We start from the raw sequence: 14,914 nt of genomic DNA, 5'->3' as shown, positions 1-14,914 counted from the left end.
GGTGAAAGAAGATGCTCGGCTTAGCGACAGGAGTTTATTGGTCACATCTAAAATGGAGGGGAAAAATGAATTCTTGCATGCGTGTACGCGTGTGTGCGCACACACACACACATCCTCCCCCCGCCCCCAACTCCAGTCAGTGAAGCCCAAATCCATATTCATTTAACATGGCCACAAATCCCATTAGCTGGACACTGAAGTGGAAATAATGATATCACTGCACACAGGCAATCAGGACATGACTGACTGGATCCCCCTGTGGCTGATGCAGATTGAAAAATGCTCTCTTGCTCAGGACTGAATTTTCCTTTACCTTGTTATTGCTTCCCTTGAACTCTGGCATTCAGGCTGCTGGATGAATGAATAGAATGGGAGATAATGAACTTCCTCCTCTTTATGTTTCTGATTAGGTCAAGGCAGAACTGGAAATCTCTCTGTCTTTCCCCTCCCTGGCACACCAGCCTCCCTCTTTCAGCAAACCTTTATCTCTTTCAGCTCCAGAAGACAGATGGACAGAAGTGATGGAAAGTGATGGGGGAGTGGGATCAGTACTGGCACGACCCCCTGCATCTGAACCTCAGTGGCCACTTGGGGAGTCTGAAATGAGAGGGGTTTACCTACAGATTGGTGGTCTATCCTATTGGGGGATGACGGATGGGATTTGCCTTGATTCTGGGCAGTGTTTCTCACATGGACATTCCCAAGTAATGGTTAGAAGAGTTCTTAGAGGGATCTGGAGGCAGGACTGTGGAGCCAATGGTAACAGTTGATGGTGCTAGTAAGTGCAGACAGTGGGCTTATATGGCCAAGGAGCCTTGACTTGATGATCTGCTGCAAATCCAAGGGGCAAAGAGTAGGTTTTTTGATAAAAGACATGGTTGAGTGGTGAGGTCAGAGGAAGACCTGGGGAAGGAGGGGTCCTGAGATGAAAAAGTTTGAGAACTATTCATCTAGGGGATACAAGGGAAGGGATTAGCAGATAGCTCCTCTCTACTTGGTAAAGAGGGGGAAGAGGTAAAAAAGTGAGTCCCCTCCATCTTTATAATGGCTCCCCAACCCAACCATGTACAAAATCTGCCACTAAATCCTGTTAATTCAATTTTCGTGACGTCACTAAAATCCACCCTATCCTCTCCATCTAAACTGCTACCACATTAATCCAAGCATTTATCCTATCCCACCTTGATTTCTGTATCAGCCTCCTTGCTGAACTCCCTGTCTTCTGTCACTCCCCACTCCAATCCATAGTTCACTCTGCTGCCCAGATCATTTTTCTAAACAAATGTTCAGTCCATGTTTCCCCACTCCTCCAAAACCTCCAGTGGTTGCCCATCCACCTCTGCACTAAACAGAAACACCCTACCATCGATCGGCTTTGAAGTACTCAATCACCTTGCCCCCTCTTACCTTATCTCTCTGATTTCCTACTATAATCCAGCCTGCACACTTAGCTCCTGTACTGCCAACCTACTCGCTATACCTCGATCTCGTCTATCTCGCCACCAACCTGTTGCCCCACGTCCTGACTCTGGCCTGGAATGCTCACCCCCTTCATATCTGACGGACAATCACTCTCCCCACCTTCAAAGCCTTTTAAGGCACATTTCCTCCAAGAGGCCTTCCCCAAGCCGTCATTTCCTCTTCTCCCAAGCCCTTCTTTGCTGCTCTTGTACTTGCATTTGCATCCTTTATTCACCCCTACCTCAGCCTGGTAGCAATTGTGAACATTAATACAAATTCATGTATGTCTCAATCTCTAGACTGTAAGCTCATTGGGGGCCAAGAACTTGCTGCCAACTCTGTTATATTATGTTCTCCCAAAGGCTTAGTACGGTGCTCTGCACACAAAAAATACAACTGATTGATTGAAAACTGACACAGTCAGCTCCCCTAGGCCTTCCCACAGATGATTTGATCAGCACGAAGCTCAATTTGTCCCCATGCTACAGTCACCTTCTGCAACTTCTCATTGGTGACTGAGCAGGAAGTCAGCACCCTTCAGTCTTCAGTGGCACCCATTCATCATTCTTAGTCCCTCCTCCATTATTCCTGTTGACCTCCACCTTGTGGCCAAATCCACTAACTTAGAGCCACGTGGTCCAGAGACAGGTATCCCACAAAACACCACGATGTTGGGGAAACATGGCATGCTAGTGTTAATCCCAAGATGTGATGGGGAGGAGGCTGGAAGTGTCCTGTGGTGGCAATGGTTCCAGGAGTCTCGGTGGACTGCATTCTGGGACAGAGGCTGGGGGATGCACCATGGCAGTTTGGTGTTGGTGGGGGAGGGGTGTGTGTGTGTGTGTGTGTTTGTGTGTGTGTGTGTGTGTGTGTACATTCTGGGCAAGTCCACGAGCACATAAAATCCCCAGGGTCCACAGTGCTATACTCCATCCCAACAGTACCTGTCTAATAATAATAATAATAATAATAATAATAATGGTATGGGAAGCATCATGGCCTAGTGGCAAGAGCCCAGGCTTGGGAGTCAGAGGATATGGGTTCTAATCCCGGCTCCCCCACTTGTCTTCTGTGTGACCTTGGGCAAGTCACTTCACTTCTCTGTGCTTCAGTGACCTCATCTGTAAAATGGGGATTAAGACTGTTAGCCCCGTGTGGGACAGGGACTGTGTCCAACCTGATTACCTTGTATCTATCCCAGTGCTTAGAACAGTGTTTGTCACATATTAAGAGCTTAACAAATAGCATTATTATTATTATTATTTATTAAGCACTTCCTATATGCCAGGCACTGTTGCTTTTCGATCAGCTAGCTATGAATCAGAAATTACTTGGTGGCACTTGATAATAATAAGCTGTCAAATACAGTGATTTTTGCTTGAATTTTCCAGAGGTACCATCCAGATGTCTGGGAGTGTGTACAGGATCACAATTGGATTGGGTTAAGCATTTGGATACTGACAAATATAATTTGGATGGGCCTCCAGAGACAGTGCAGTCTCTTTTCCAGTGACATTCAAGTTAAACTGGTAGTGCTGCTTGCCCTAATTCAACTCTTCTCCATTCCACAGTCCCATGTGTGTCACTGTTCCCCCTCCCAGCACTGTGTATGTCTGGGTCTCTCAGTTCTTTTCCTCTTGGGGTGTCACTATGTTTCAGTTCTTCCCAACCCTAGCTGCCTGAAGCTCTTTTCTGTCTGCTCACACACTCCCGCTAAAAGCTGGAGGCAGAGAGGGGGAAGTGGGGAGAACAGAGGAAGGGGGACAGGGATACCAACTGACCTGCAGTGGCTTTGCTCTCCAATCACCCTCTGCCACTTCAGACAGGACTGCCGTACCCGACCATTACCCACTTCCTGAACCAAAGTGACAGTGGCTAGGGGCGGTTATGAGCGCTAGTAGTCAATAATTGTGGTATTTGTTAAGCAACTTGCTATTTATCAAGCAATCGATGGTATTTATTGAGTGTATACTGTGTGCAGAATGCTGCACTGTGTGTTTGGGAAAGTACAGTATGATAGAATTGGTAGACATGATCCCTGTCCACAAGCTGTGGGCAAGTCACTTAACTTCTCTGTGCCTCAGTTCCCTCATCTGTAAAATGGGGATTAAGACTGTGAGCCCCACGTGGGACAACCTGATTCCCTTGTGTCTACCCCAGTGCTTAGAACAGTGCTCGGCCCATAGTAAGCGCTTAACAAATACCAACATTATTATTATTATTATTACATTAAGATGAATAACAGATAGGGAGCTGGAAGAATGTAAGGATATGCATATGAGAAGCAGCATGGTCTAGTGGAAAAAACATGGGCCTGGGAGTCAGAGGGTGTGGGTTCTAATCCAAGCTCTGCCAACTGCTTGCTGAGTGACCTTGGGCAAGTCGCTTAACTTCTCTGTGCCTCAGTTTCCTAAACTGTAAAATGGGGATTAAATATCTGTTCTCCCTCCTACTCAGTCAGTGAGCACTTAACAAATACCACTAAAAAAAATAAAGTGCCGTGGTCTGGGGGTGGGGTGAGTATCAAAGTGCTTAAGGGGTATAGAACCAAATTATGACCCCCTCCAATCTGGCTTCTGCCCCCTTCGCTCCAAGGAAACTGCCCTCTCTAAGGTCACCAATGATCTTGTCAAAACCAATGGTTTCTACTTCATCCTAATCCTTCTCGATCTCTCAGCCACCTTCTACACTGTGGACTTCATCCCACTACTGGAAACATTATGGTATTTGTTAAATGCTTACTATGTGCCAAGCACTGTTCTAAGCACTAGGGTAGATTTCAGGTGGGGCTCATAGTCTTAATCCCCATTTACAGATGAGGTAACTGAGGCACAGAAAAATGAAGAGGCTTGCCCAAGGTCACACAGCAGACAGGTGGCGGAGCCAGGATTAGAGCTCACGTCCTCTGACTCCAAAGCCTGTGCTCTTTTCACTAAGCCACGCTGCTTCTAACCAGTCAGCTTCACTAATTCTGTCCTCTCCTGGTTCTCCTCCTCTCTCTCTGGCTGCTCCTTCCCAATCTCTTTTACAGGCTCCTCCTCTGCCTCCCACCCACCAACTTTGGCTTTCTGTAAAAAGTTCCATACAACATCATTATGTTATGTTGCATAACCTGCATAGCATACCTATGTAACGTATGCCTTTCATGTCCCTCAAGACCCTAAATTCTAGATGACCCCAAATTGGAGAGTGTTGCAGCCATCCCAGCCCAAACCCTTCCTGTTTTGGATCTTGGCCTGGTTCAACCCAACCCAAGATCCAAGATGGGGCTCTGGAAAAGGGATGGACTACATCTTCACCCCACCCTCATCCCCAAGCACTTATGTACATATCCATAATTTATTTTAATGTCTGTCCTCCCACTCTGGACTGTAAGTTCCTTGTGGACAGGGAATATGTCTACCATCTCTGTTTTAATTCACTCTCGCAAGTGCTTAGTACAGTATTCTGCATATAGTAATTGCTCAATAATTACCATTGATTTACTGGTGACTTCTCAAGGCCCCTTTCAGTCTATAGGATCCTTCCAGGCTGTTTTATGATTTCTCCATTTCTGTGCAGTGTCCGGGCCTGTGCATGTGCCCAAGTCCATGCCTGTGATGGTGTTCAGATCTGTGGGGTGGGGTGGGGGTGGCAGGGGAAGGTTTTTGTCTCTTGACGGTGCCGAGCTGACTGTTGGGCTTGTTACTGACAGTAGGTGTGTTGTGCAGGGTTGGCTTGGTGCCAGAGAAAAGACACATGCTATCCCACCAACTCTGGTGTCCACCCAAGGTAGGCAGGTCCCAGTGAGGAGTGCAGGTGCCACTGGCAGGTGGCTCATTTCAGAAGAGCTACATCCTGGCTGACAGCCCTCCTCCTCTCCTGACTCCCTGATCCCCAGCCTAGAAAGATTCACACACATACGCCTATTTACCAACAGCCAGCACAGGCAATGAACACATCAGGCAATTAAATGACAGATCAATTCGACTAAACTTCTCCTAGGAAAGCAGCTCCTGGGATATGGGAGAATAAGGTTGCTGGCAGACAAAAGCCAGGAGAAACAGCAGAGGCAGGGGAAGGAGAAACTGGCAGGGGTAGAAATGTAGGTGAGGGCAAAAAATGGAAAAGGATGCTGACTAGGGGCCAGGAAAGAGAATGGTGGCCCAGAGAGAGCTACATCACTGGCAGAAAGAGGGATGAGGGGCAGAATGCGACAAAAGGAGATGGAAAGAGGGAGAATCTGAGGAAAATGGAGAGGGACAAAATAGAGACATCAGGAGGGAAAGCTGGCAGACGAGAGAGAGCTGGAAGGGATCTGTTAGGCAGGAATGGGAGGAACTGGCGGAAACGGACAGTGAGATTCAGGCCTAGAGACTCCTGTGACAATAGAAACAGCCAGAGAGTCAGGGCCCCACCGAGGCACTGTGTACCGTCCAAATGAAGGGAAAGACTTGGTTGAATTTGACATTTATTTTATGGCCTTTGACAGTCATTGAGAAGTACCAGAATATAAGACACAGGCAGCCCCATCATCAAAATAAGGTTTTCAGCAACTGAGAGCCCCAGGAGGCATCTACATGACAAGGTTACTGCCACACCCCCTTTCTCCATTCTGGGTGATGTTTTGGTCAGGGTGAGCTTGAGGGAAATCTTCCCTGAAGAAACCATTTTGAGGAGGATTTTGAAAGATGAAAAGCAGAAAAATTGTCAAAGCAGAGGCTTGGGTCAACATGGAGAATCCCAAACAAAACAACTGATAAGAATTTCCAGGGACAAGCATGTGAAATTGATCTCCAGCCACAGGTGAAACAGACCAGTCCACTGCCTACTTTTCTTTGGAATGGCACCCAGAAATCACACCTATGGTCCCAGGTACATTTACGGTGTTTTCAGTTCTAGCTATGCGACTATTGTCACGTGGGAAATCCTTTTTAAACAAGCGCTTTGTGCCTAGACCCCAGTATGCAACATCCTGTGTGCTATTAATTCTGTGTTTGTCTAGAAAGCCACACCAAACTTGGAGTAAGGAGCAAAAAGCCTCTTTTGTTCTCTTTCCTCTTCCTCGTCGCCCTATGAGATCCATTCCCTATCCCACAGGTGCTCATCACATATTCTGTTTATACCATAGAGGGAAGCAAATGCTAAAAGGATATTCAAATGTCAAGGTTTGAAGCGACTCGGCTGGAGCAGAAGTGGAAGCATCTTAGGGGTTCCTGCTGCAGCTGTGTCTTATCCCTTCTTATTGGCTTTTTCTCCCAGTGCGATTCTCAAAAATAATTCTAACTGAGAGACAAACAGTTCACTGAGCTCCAGTAATAACTGCACTTACACAACTGTTTTCATCTACAGGTCCCAAGTCCTTGTGGTGCACTCATTAATTAATCGAGAATCAGGATAATTTTCATGGGGAGGGGGGATCATCAAGACTGATGGCCATCTGGGTAAACTAAGGTCTAGATTAGGCCACACTACCCAGCTGGCCAGTGGAAATGAACCCCACTGTTTTTGGTGTCTACTCTCTTGTTGGTTTCATTGTCCCTCTTCTTACAAATGAAAATGTTTGCAAATCCCCAGTTCCTGGATTCAGCCTTGGATGAAGGAGCCAGAGCAGTTGGGAGCAGAGCGAAGGACAGCTTCCTTCCAGCCATCTTGAGTTGATGTCTGCTCCAGTGAGGCTTCTGAATGGCTGTGACTTGGGGTGTTCGGGAGTGAGCCTTGAGTCATCCATTACCATTGATTGCCTTGCCATTCTTGCCCAGGAAATCGATTTTTTTGTCGTGGAGTTCTCCACCTTTTGTCTCATTTCTTCTATCTGAAGAATGGGAGGTCTCAGTTCATCGTCATCAACAACAGCAGTGCCTATTGAGCACAGACCACATGCGGAGCACAATCCCTGATTAGACTGTAAGCTTGTCAAAAGGCAGGGACTGTCTCTATCTGTTACTGATTTGTACATTCCGAGCGCTTAGTACAGTGCTCTGCACATAGTAAGTGCTCAATAAATACTATTGAATGAATACTAGGTGTTTGGAAATGTTTAACAGGAGCAGAAGACATGATTTCTGCCCTCAAGGAGCTTACAAACTAGCATCCAAGGCACTATGTCAGCAGGTGATACAAGCCTTTCTACCCCTAGGGGACCCTGTCCCCCACTGTCCCCTCCACTCATTTCAAGGCTTTCCAGGAGGAAGGCCAAGTACTGTGTAACTGCAAATACAAATAATGACAATTTTACTAAATGAAACTTCCACTTAAACACTTAAAAAGCAATAAAAACTCAATTTTCTCTCTCAATTATTTGACTTATTCCATTTTCTAAAGGTTCACCCTGTTATGAAGATGTATTTTTTCCCATCAACTGCAACTTTCTCCATCATTACTCAACCTTGCTCCCATGTCGCCTCCTTCCTCTGTCCTGCTAGGGCAGGATGCTTTGTAACCATGGCAATGACAGTGACATCACAGAGCTGTGACTTCACTGCACACCCAGCAAAGGAAGCAGATGAAAAAGATAATGAGGACATTCTTTGCCTTGCTTCCTCTCTGCATCTTTCTTTTTCATCCCTTCCTAAACATCTCTCTCTCTCTCTCCCCCCCATCCCCACCTTTCTTGGTTTTACTTCTCCCTTTCTTATTTCCCCTTTTCCTTTGGAATTCTGTAGTCTCCGCCTCTCATTTTTCTTCTCTTTCTCTGTCTCTCATCCCCCCTGTCTCCCACTCTTTATCTCTACACAGAAGCACCTTTTAAGAGAGAAAAAGATAAAGGCAAATAAATGCAGAAATTACTTCTCTAACACAAAATATGCCAAGTTCAGAAGAGCAGCATTTAACACTTAATCAAAATGGTTTGACAATGTAAAAATTAGGTTTCCGAATGCCATTAGTGTTTCATAATAGGTTCAATTTATATCACTCCCATCCCTGTTTTTTCATCTCAGCTAATTATTTTTATTCACTTCTTTCATTTTTTAAACTGTTGTCTTGTTGGTTTTTAATTGTTAATTATTGCAGATTTTTTCAAATATTATTCCAGGTTTCAACCATCTCCTCCTCCATCCTCCTAGCGACTGCACGCCTGCCTGCGGCAAGTGACTCTCTCCACTAGTCTACACATTTTTCCCCATTTTTTCAAGAGGTAGGTGGTCCCACCCTATCAGGCTCCCTTCTCTACTGGCCCATGAACCAGTTGAAATTCCCCCTGTCCTGAGAAGATGTCCCCTTGCCTTCCCCTCTCAATTTCTCTTCTCTATGCCCAGGGGCAGGAAGCCTATTCCCTTGGCCTATTATGGAAGACCACAGTCCATTCCTTGGTTTCCTTCCCTGAGCCTGGAAGTACCTGTTCAATGACTGTACCCAAGGCAAGTTGTCATCTGAGCCAACATATATATTTCCTTCTTGGCAACCTGCATCCATCCGCTTGCCTGCTTCCTGCTCCAGCACTTGCCCACCAGCACTCCCAGACAAGTCTTCCAGAATTACATTTATGTTGCTTTGTCAGGTTTCTACTGCCCTGTGGAGATTCCCATGTCTGATTTTGGGAGACATTTCTGGGGTTCTCCATTCCAGAGTTGGAAATGAAGAGACTGCAGTTCCAGGATGACTCAGGCCCTCCAGGATATAAAACTCTTTGACATGCTGACAAGAAGAGATGGGGTTCACAGAATAAATTATTTCCAATCCCAACCCCAGGTAATGCACTGGGCTTTCAGGCTAAAATTCATCCTAGCCCTTCCATCTTTACTTTGCCTCCTTCCTCTCCAACTCCATAAATATAGTCATCTGGGTTTGCGTGTGAATGGTGGTTTTGGCACCCGTCCCTCCACTTCTGGTGAGCCAAAGAGATGGGTAGTCAGGGGCAGCTGTGGCTCTCAGCTCTCTCCTGCTTGCAGGACCTCTAGGGTCCAAGGATAGCAACATTTGTGGCTTAAGGGGCCCCTGATCCAGGGATTCACCACATGGCCATTTCCTCTGCAGGGCCATGCTTAGGCTAATTCTGGACCTGGCTAGGACTATTGGATGGGAGAGTCCCTCACCCCCTTCTCCATTTGAAGGCATTTTTTCTTTTTACCTTCAAAGCTCTCTGCCTTCTAGCTGACCTCTTCCTATTGACAGACAGATACACACACACACACACACACTCACTCCTGCAGCAGCAGCCTCTCTCCTGAAGTTGACACATCCCCTTCACTATTAGTCCCTCAAGCAGGCAGAAATCCTATCAGGGCAAATCTCTCCTCACCTCCTTGACTCAGAGAAGGAAAGAGATCCTTGGACAACATGGCCCCTCCTGCCAGTCGCGATGGCAGGAGGAGAGGACCCCCCCCCCACCTCCCCACTGACAGAACCAACTCACCCCTGTCTGCTGCCAGGCAGCCAAATGACACTGGTAACTCTACTGCACTGAATTCTCCCAAGTGCTGAGTACAGTGTTTGGCACACCATAAATTACTCAGTAAATACCATCAATAGGTAGGTAACCATACTGCTGCTAATGAGACTGTGGGTTTCTGGAGGACACTTCTTGCAAGGGACCTAAAGACCCCTCCCTTTCCCCCTCTATTCTCCCATTTATTCTTCCAGGATTTTATTCAAGAGGATTTTTCTTGGGCCTTGGAAGGTAAGGTAAGGCAAGGATTGGTATCCCATTGTACAGGTGGGAAGGGGATACAGAGAGTTTAAGTGAATTTTCCTAAAGTCACACATCAGGCCATTGGCTGAGCCAGAAATAGAACCCAGGTCTCCAGAATCCCAGCCCAGTGTGCTACCCTAGACTAAGCTTCCTCTCAGAGTTGAATATTTCCAATGAGTTCATCCTTGGCCCCATCACCCTGGTGTACTGGCCATCTTCTTGCTTGCTCTGGTCCTGCCATTACCGCTCCTCCCCACTCTGTTCATGATGAAGAGTGCTCGGCTAGGGAGTGCGGGAGAGAAAAAATATGGAAAGAACCTCCCTCCCCTCAACCCAGAGGGAGCCCACTTGCAATTGGCAAGACCTCCTGCAATCACACCCCATCCAGTTTCAGGTCCTGCCCCACAGCAGTCCTGAGACCCCACCTCCCCCGCCCAGCACCCAGAAATCACAGGCAGCAGCACCCTGATGAAATTCTTGGTGGCTCGATGCATGTTCACTTGGCAGCACTTTTACCTTGACAAGGTGCCAGCTAGCCAACTGGCCCTGGGAGACCTCACATTCACTTTAATCTATTGCTGACTCCAGGCAGCTTTGGGCTCTATGAAGGACAGGCACATCCCCGACAAAGATCCTCCAGAGCTTTAAAGCAAAAGCAGCACGACCTGTATCACTGAGATGCCAAGAATCTGTATCGATGCCTGATAACAGGAAGGCCTTTTGCTCACACCCATCTCTATATTTAGTAATATTCCCAGGCAGCGTTACTAAAATTACCACACGCCATAATGTGATTCACCACCCCATCACTACCAGTGGGGGAACAGAGAGTGCTGTGACACATAGAGCTATGAACTCTATGCCTGGAGCGGGGATCTCTTCTAATTTGGTCTGGGGTTCTCCACTGAGTCAGTTCTGAGGGTGATGGTAAAAAAACTTTGGGGGTTTCAGGGGAGCAAGGAAGGGGAGTGGGAGGGAAGGCTCATCCTTGATCAGTCTGTTAATAGTTAATATTAACAGTTAATATTGGGCCCTCTCTCTGAGCAGAGCACTATATTAAGCACTTGAGAGAATATAAAAGAGTGGCCCTTCAGGGACTGGGGAGAATGGAGGAAGAGGGTCTAGGCATGACTGGCCCCTGAATCACCAGAGTCATCGGGACCAGGGCAGGCCGTATTCCTTGTTGCCTAGGCAACTGTTGACCTAGCCCAGTTATTGACTGCTGGAGCGGGTCTCCTACTGGAGGGGAAGGTGGTAATACGGACCAAGGGAAAGGGCCAAAGTGCGAGGATTCCAGTATCCCCATGGCTACGGTCACTGCTGTACACAAGCACATCTCAAGTAACTCAATTATCCAGGAGCTGATGATCCAGGAGGTGGATTATTTAACTTTCTTGGCATCTCCTCTTGTTGCCAGTACATTGGCCATTTTCCTACTCATAAACCCTTCAAACAGTGGGGTTGTGTCACAGGGAAATGCATAGGGACAACTGACACACCATCAGCTCACCCACTCCCCCCGGGACCCTCTAGTACAGGTCCTTCCCCTGGGACAATTAAGCCTCCGGGTCTGCCGAGACCTAGGAGAAGCCCAGTCCTGAGTTGTTCGACCCATATAACTAAAAAACCCAATATGGTATTTGTTAAGCGCTTACTCTGTGTCAAGCACTGTTCTAAGCATTGGGGCAGATACAAGTTGACCAGGTGAAACACAGTCCCTGTCTTACATGGGGCTCACAGTTTAAGTAAGAGGGGAATAAGTATTGAATCTCCACTTTACAGATGAGCAAGCTGGGGCCCAGAAAAGTGAAGTACCTTGCCCAAGGTCACACAGCAGGCAAGTGGCAGAGCTGGGATTAGAATCCAGGTTCTCTGACTCCTGGGCCTGTTCTCTTTCCACTATGTCAGGTGTATAGGGATCCAACAATTCTAGTCCTGCATCCCAGCCTTTCCCAGGAACCTTTATCAATACGTGACTCTGGCGTAGTGGATTTAGCACGGGCCTGGGAATCAGAAGGTTGTGGAGTTCTAATCCCGGCTCTGTTGCTTGTTTGCTGTGTGACCTTGGTAAAGTCACTTCACTTCTCTGGGCCTCAGTCAACCTCATCTATAAAATGGGGATTAAGGCTGTGAGCCCCACCTGGGACAGGCACTGTGCCCAACCCCATTTGCTTCTATTCGCCACAGTGCTTAATACAGTGCCTGGCACAGAGTAAGTGCTTAACAAATACCATGATTATTATTATTATTATTGTTATGTCCTCACCATCATCCATTCTGAATGGCCTCAGGGTTGTTTCTGGAATCCAAGCAGGTTGGCAACAGCCTGCAGCACTCTTGGACATCAGGATGTCAACTCCTGTGCATGCGGGGCCTAGGCATCTGACCCTGCCACAGAAATGTCTGGAAAATCTCTCATTCCACATTCCTCAGGAATATTCTGCCTACATAGGCTCTGGTTGTGGCTTTATTCCTAAACCAGTGCAGGGCTTGGTAATGACTCCAATTTAACTCTAGGGAGTTATGCTCTCTACATTAGCAAGACAAACTTTCCCTACCCCTACTGTTCCAACCATTTCCGACTATTTTAGGGCCCTGCTGGCTGGGTTTCTCATGAATCGCGTAGTGTTTTTCAGACTCGATTGTTTTTTTCTCTCCTTCCCTCCTAAGCCCTCATCTCCTCTTCTCCTACTCCCTTTCGCATTGCTCTGATTTGCTCCTTTTATTTACCACCCACCCCCGCCACACAGTACTTAAGTACATATCTGTAATTTATTTATTTATATTAATGTCTGTCTCCCCCTCTAGACTGTAAGCTCACTGTGGGCAGGGAATGTGTCTGTTAGATTATTTATTGTACTCTCCCAAGGGCGTAGTATAGTGCTCTGTACACACTAAGCGCTTAATAAATATGATTGATTGATTGATTGATTCATCTACTCACTCTTTCCTCATGACCCTGTCACCAACCTCTCAGACCCCCTTCGAGACTGTGAGCCCCCAGGGCCAGGGACTGACTCATTTATTCTTTCCTGAATTGAACCCCTGGGCTTATTACAATCTTTCACACACAGTAGGTGCTCAATAAATACCACTGAATAATTGAAAGAAATGTTCACTAAGATCTCTCTTGGCCTAAAAGCGTTAACTGCTCATATGTGGGTCATGGGGGGACGATGCCCTGTGAGCAGGGCAGATCATTCTAAAACCAAAGAGAATAGACAACGAGATAATTTTATTCTCTATTAACCCAATCAATGGAAGGTTCCCATAAGCCATTAGCTGGGAGTTCTGATGCAGGAGATGCTGGCAGGGGTTAGATAAAGATGTTTTGGTACTCATTAGTGCTGACAGCTCTTGGAGGGAGGTGGGAGTGGGGAGGTCCAGGGAATGAGGAAGTTGGGAAGAGGAACATGAACAGAAAGGGAAATTACCTTGCTGCAATGGCATCGAAGAACAGTTCAGGGCTGGAGTTTCGGGATGCAGCCAAACATCTGGCTGACTCCGCCAGCTTCTCATTCTAACCATGGTGACATGTGACCCTCTACGCTTGCCCTTTTGGAGATGGTTTCCCTCAGGCAAAGCAGAGAAGAATTAAAGGGGAAGGAAAAAAGGTGGGAAAGACTACTGCGAGTCAAAAGGTCACGGGTTCTAATTTCTGTTCCACTACTTGCCTTCTGTGTGACCTTGGGCACGTCACTTTCATTTATTCATTCAAACGTATTTATTGAGCGCTTACTATGTGCAGAGAACTATACTAGGCACTTGGGAGAGTACATTATAACAATGAACAGACACATTCCCTGCCCACAACGACCTTACAATCTAGAGGGGGAGACATACATTAATATAAATATATTACAGAAATGTAATTCTGTGCTGTGGAGCTGGGTAGAGGGTGAATAAAGGGAGCAAAGGGTGTTGCAGAAGGGAGTGGGAGAAAAGGAAAGGAGGGTTTATAGTCAGGGAAGGTCTCTTGGAGGAGATGTGTCTTCAATAAGGCTTTGAAGGGCGAGGCTTGGGGGAGAGTAATTACCTTTCAGATTTGAGAAGGAAGTGCATTCCAGGCCAGAGTCAGGACATGGGCAAGGGGTCGGCAGGGAGATAGACGAGATCGAGGTACACTGAGAAGGCTGGCTCACTTCTCTGTGCCTCATTTACTCATTTGTAAAATGGGGATTGAGACTGTGACTCCCACATGGGACAGGGACTGTGTCCAACCCAATTTACTTGTACCCACCCCAGTGCTTAGTACAGTGCCTGGCACATAGTAAGCACTTAATACCATTACTATCATTATTATTACAAAGAAAGGAACAGGGATTAGGTAACCTGGGGAAGAGAAGGCTGACAGGCTGACTACTAATCCCTCGTCGGGACCCAGATGAGAACTCAACAGATAAGTGCTACTGGAGAATTGTGACAACTGTTCTAAAAAGAGATTAAGAGAGAAGGTCTGCATTGATGTAAGGTAGATTTATGTTTGATATAACAGAAGCCCTCATTTTCCCCTTTTAAGGTGCATGGGGGATGACTAGATTTCCTACTTACTTTTCATTTTAGAGCCAGTGTTTTCCCTAAGCTTTGATAGAGAGCCCATGGATGGGTACTTAACTGTGGGATGGGTAGGGACCCAGAATTCCCAATATCCCAAGAGAACTCTGACAATTTTTTACTATATTAACCTCCCATCTCTCCATTCTTTTGTCTCTGACGAAGATGCCAATTACTTTGTTGACAAAACTGAAATCATCAGATTGAGCTCCCCCAAATCTTCCCTTCATCTCCGTCCTCTCATCCTTTGCAGCCATCTCTCAAGAGGAGATCTCTGGCCTGCTTTCA

At 46.7% G+C, this 14,914-nt stretch overlaps 1 long non-coding RNA gene across 1 annotated transcript; it reads right to left on the bottom strand.

Moving 5' to 3' along the window:
- Positions 1 to 5,894: 5,894 nt before the first annotated feature.
- Positions 5,895 to 7,871, bottom strand: LOC103171144. Its single transcript, XR_486610.2, has 2 exons — positions 7,771 to 7,871; positions 5,895 to 7,302 (listed from the first exon to the last, which is right to left on the bottom strand). It is a non-coding gene; the product is annotated as an uncharacterized LOC103171144 (long non-coding RNA).
- Positions 7,872 to 14,914: the final 7,043 nt, after the last annotated feature.

This window comes from Ornithorhynchus anatinus, chromosome X2, assembly GCF_004115215.2.
Source record: "Ornithorhynchus anatinus isolate Pmale09 chromosome X2, mOrnAna1.pri.v4, whole genome shotgun sequence".
NCBI lineage: Eukaryota > Metazoa > Chordata > Mammalia > Monotremata > Ornithorhynchidae > Ornithorhynchus > Ornithorhynchus anatinus.
This window is presented reverse-complemented; position numbering and strand designations above follow the sequence as displayed.